At 52.7% G+C, this 5,000-nt stretch overlaps 1 non-coding gene across 1 annotated transcript in view; it reads left to right on the top strand.

The window, feature by feature from the left end:
* Positions 1-3,377: 3,377 nt before the first annotated feature.
* Positions 3,378-5,000, top strand: part of LOC124579051 — a 1,910-nt gene continuing 287 nt past the window's right edge. Inside the window, exon 1 of the ribosomal RNA XR_006972803.1 lies at positions 3,378-5,000. This exon is cut by the window's right edge and continues 287 nt beyond it. This is a non-coding gene — a ribosomal RNA (small subunit ribosomal RNA).

Genomic DNA, 5,000 nt, shown 5'->3' with positions numbered 1-5,000 from the left:
CCTTAACCTAACCTATGTCGTACCTTAACCTAACCTATGTCGTACCTTAACCTAACCTATGTCGTACCTTAACCTAACCTATGTCGTACCTTAACCTAACCTATGTCGTACCTTAACCTAACCTATGTCGTACCTTAACCTAACCTATGTCGTACCTTAACCTAACCTATGTCGTACCTTAACCTAACCTATGTCGTACCTTAACCTAACCTATGTCGTACCTTAACCTAACCTATGTCGTACCTTAACCTAACCTATGTCGTACCTTAACCTAACCTATGTCGTACCTTAACCTAACCTATGTCGTACCTTAACCTAACCTATGTCGTACCTTAACCTAACCTATGTCGTACCTTAACCTAACCTATGTCGTACCTTAACCTAACCTATGTCGTACCTTAACCTAACCTATGTCGTACCTTAACCTAACCTATGTCGTACCTTAACCTAACCTATGTCGTACCTTAACCTAACCTATGTCGTACCTTAACCTAACCTATGTCGTACCTTAACCTAACCTATGTCGTACCTTAACCTAACCTATGTCGTACCTTAACCTAACCTGTATTGCGCCTTAACCTAACCTGTATTGCGCCTTAACCTAACCTGTATTGCGCCTTAACGTAACCTGTATTGCGCCTTAACGTAACCTGTATTGCGCCTTAACGTAACCTGTATTGCGCCTTAACGTAACCTGTATTGCGCCTTAACGTAACCTGTATTGCGCCTTAACGTAACCTGTATTGCGCCTTAACGTAACCTGTATTGCGCCTTAACGTAACCTGTATTGCGCCTTAACGTAACCTGTATTGCGCCTTAACGTAACCTGTATTGCGCCTTAACGTAACCTGTATTGCGCCTTAACGTAACCTGTATTGCGCCTTAACGTAACCTGTATTGCGCCTTAACGTAACCTGTATTGCGCCTTAACGTAACCTGTATTGCGCCTTAACGTAACCTGTATTGCGCCTTAACGTAACCTGTATTGCGCCTTAACGTAACCTGTATTGCGCCTTAACGTAACCTGCATTGCGCCTTAACGTAACCTGCATTGCGCCTTAACGTAACCTGCATTGCGCCTTAACGTAACCTGTATTGCGCCTTAACGTAACCTGTATTGCGCCTTAACGTAACCTGTATTGCGCCTTAACGTAACCTGTATTGCGCCTTAACGTAACCTGTATTGCGCCTTAACGTAACCTGTATTGCGCCTTAACGTAACCTGTATTGCGCCTTAACGTAACCGATATTGCGCCTTAACGTAACCTATATTGCGCCGTAACGTAACCTATATTGCGCCGTAACGTAACCCACATTGCCCCTTAACGTAACCCACATTGCCCCTTAACGTAACCCACATTGCCCCTTAACGTAACCCAACACACGTTGGGCCTTAACCCAACACACGTTGGGCCTTAACCCAACACACGTTGGGCCTTAACCCAACACACGTTGGGCCTTAACCCAACACACGTTGGGCCTTAACCCAACACACGTTGGGCCTTAACCCAACACACGTTGGGCCTTAACCCAACACACGTTGGGCCTTAACCCAACACACGTTGGGCCTTAACCCAACACACGTTGGGCCTTAACCCAACACACGTTGGGCCTTAACCCAACACACGTTGGGCCTTAACCCAACACACGTTGGGCCTTAACCTGCTCTGTAATTGTCATACGACGCGTTAAATTAGTGTAGTGTTGCCTAACTGCAACCCCCGCAATATAGTTTGCTACTCGCACTGCCCGGTCCCCAGTGTATCGCTTCATGTTAAACACCTTGCAGCTATACACTGTAATGTGGATGGCAGCAGGACGTACATGCTCAATGCCCTTTGCAGTTGTTCATTGGCATTTGCAGTTGTTCATTGGCATTCGCATGTGCGAAGCACTTAGCCTACGCTGTGGTACGGCCTGTGTCAACTGTCCGCTGATGTTGTACGTCCAAATCACACACTGTACTGCACATTGGTCCTCATGTACTGAATGATACATCGTGGTACATGTGACCGTACAACGACTGCGCCAACAACGGCGAACCATGCGGTCCAAATGTTGTGCACTCAGCTACGTGTCGTCTCCCTATAAGAGCTGGATTGCAGTGTGGTATGCCCTGGATGGCGATCAGCATGAGCCGTCTGTTGATGTAGTGGCGCGTGTTGTCAGACGTAGTCGTCTCTTCTCACACACCGTGATAGCATGGTGCACTGCGTTCCACATCTGCGACATGCGACAGAGGCCGGTTGACAGTCGTTCGCGCAATGGACATCGCATACGTACGGGGGCCACCTTCCACGTGTTCGCGAAGCGTGCACATGTTGTTGCGTGTATGTGGGCAGACATAGTGTGTCGTGACACCTGACACAGGCATGCAACAATCGTTGAATTTGCAAATGGCGATGGACGCCTACGTTTGCTGGTGACGTTATGCAAATGAACAACTGGTAAACCGTTGTGGTGCGGTTGTTCTCGCTAGAGGTGAATCAGTGATGGCGACGATCGGTTGAGCTACCAACCGGTTGTTCCAGCGATACCCACCATGCCCACGAACGTGAATGGCATCTGGGTGTGAAGCGATACGCGGCGGTGGCTGGGTGGGACCGTCCCCGGCCGGTGAGGGGGGGCCTCCCGGCGTGCTGGCCGCGCGGTGCGTGGGCGCACGCGCTACAGCCGGCTGGTGGGGGCGGCCAGTGGCAGGCGCGCCGGCCGACGGAGGCGGCAGGCGGCGCAGCTGCGCGCCGGCGCACCCTGCACGCGGCGCCGTGCGGCCAAAGTAGGTCCTCGCGGGCCCGGTGCGAAGCGCGGTGGACATCTGCAGTGTGCTGGTCCGATTGAGGACTGTGTGCGCTGAGGATGCGCCGCCGCCCGGCGCTCGGCGCCGCGACGCCGTCTGCTGCTCGGTCGCCTCTGCGGTTCTCGCAGGTGGTTTGTATCGCAGCTGTGCGGACGTGTTGGCGCGTGCGCTGTGCTGGGAGAGTTCGCTTCGGCACCCAAGTGGGGCTTTTGTCCTTCTGTGGCGCTGGCGTTGGAGCTGCCGGTCACCGTAGGTGGCGCGTGTTGTCTCCCGCCGGCAATGCCACGACAGCACGCTCCCGGGCCTCTGTCGGCAGCGGCAAGCTCAGTTGGGAGCACGGGTGGTCGCACCTAAAGCGTCTACTCGCCAAACTCCGGGCGATTGCGCCTCTCTCGAACCCGACCAAGTACTTAGGACGGCGCTGCGCGCCGCCGGGACCTGAGAGGGTTTCGAGGTGTATTGTGCAGGGGAGCTCAGCCTCCTCCTGTTTGCAGAATAATTGAGCGGACGCTTGCGTGTTCGCGCGGGCCCCCGGGACACACTCCCGGGCGGCCGGCTGCTCAGCTCTAGTTGACGCAGCTCCCTGGTTGATCCTGCCAGTAGTCATATGCTTGTCTCAAAGATTAAGCCATGCATGTCTCAGTACAAGCCGCATTAAGGTGAAACCGCGAATGGCTCATTAAATCAGTTATGGTTCCTTAGATCGTACCCACGTTACTTGGATAACTGTGGTAATTCTAGAGCTAATACATGCAAACAGAGTCCCGACCAGAGATGGAAGGGACGCTTTTATTAGATCAAAAGCAATCGGTCGGCTCGTCCGGTCCGTTTGCCTTGGTGACTCTGAATAACTTTGGGCTGATCGCACGGTCCTCGTACCGGCGACGCATCTTTCAAATGTCTGCCTTATCAACTGTCGATGGTAGGTTCTGCGCCTACCATGGTTGTAACGGGTAACGGGGAATCAGGGTTCGATTCCGGAGAGGGAGCCTGAGAAACGGCTACCACATCCAAGGAAGGCAGCAGGCGCGCAAATTACCCACTCCCGGCACGGGGAGGTAGTGACGAAAAATAACGATACGGGACTCATCCGAGGCCCCGTAATCGGAATGAGTACACTTTAAATCCTTTAACGAGTATCTATTGGAGGGCAAGTCTGGTGCCAGCAGCCGCGGTAATTCCAGCTCCAATAGCGTATATTAAAGTTGTTGCGGTTAAAAAGCTCGTAGTTGGATTTGTGTCCCACGCTGTTGGTTCACCGCCCGTCGGTGTTTAACTGGCATGTATCGTGGGACGTCCTGCCGGTGGGGCGAGCCGAAGGCGTGCGACGCGCCTCGTGCGTGCTCGTGCGTCCCGAGGCGGACCCCGTTGCAATCCTACCAGGGTGCTCTTGAGTGAGTGTCTCGGTGGGCCGGCACGTTTACTTTGAACAAATTAGAGTGCTTAAAGCAGGCAAGCCCGCCTGAATACTGTGTGCATGGAATAATGGAATAGGACCTCGGTTCTATTTTGTTGGTTTTCGGAACCCGAGGTAATGATTAATAGGGACAGGCGGGGGCATTCGTATTGCGACGTTAGAGGTGAAATTCTTGGATCGTCGCAAGACGAACAGAAGCGAAAGCATTTGCCAAGTATGTTTTCATTAATCAAGAACGAAAGTTAGAGGTTCGAAGGCGATCAGATACCGCCCTAGTTCTAACCATAAACGATGCCAGCCAGCGATCCGCCGCAGTTCCTCCGATGACTCGGCGGGCAGCCTCCGGGAAACCAAAGCTTTTGGGTTCCGGGGGAAGTATGGTTGCAAAGCTGAAACTTAAAGGAATTGACGGAAGGGCACCACCAGGAGTGGAGCCTGCGGCTTAATTTGACTCAACACGGGAAACCTCACCAGGCCCGGACACCGGAAGGATTGACAGATTGATAGCTCTTTCTTGATTCGGTGGGTGGTGGTGCATGGCCGTTCTTAGTTGGTGGAGCGATTTGTCTGGTTAATTCCGATAACGAACGAGACTCTAGCCTGCTAACTAGTCGCGTGACATCCTTCGTGCTGTCAGCGATTACTTTTCTTCTTAGAGGGACAGGCGGCTTCTAGCCGCACGAGATTGAGCAATAACAGGTCTGTGATGCCCTTAGATGTTCTGGGCCGCACGCGCGCTACACTGAAGGAATCAGCGTGTCTTCCTAGGCCGAAAGGTCGGGGTAA

Source organism: Schistocerca americana, unplaced genomic scaffold (genome assembly GCF_021461395.2).
Source record: "Schistocerca americana isolate TAMUIC-IGC-003095 unplaced genomic scaffold, iqSchAmer2.1 HiC_scaffold_287, whole genome shotgun sequence".
NCBI classification, from domain to species: domain Eukaryota; kingdom Metazoa; phylum Arthropoda; class Insecta; order Orthoptera; family Acrididae; genus Schistocerca; species Schistocerca americana.
The sequence above is the reverse complement of the archived record's forward strand: the minus strand, read 5'-3'. Positions and strand labels throughout refer to the sequence as shown.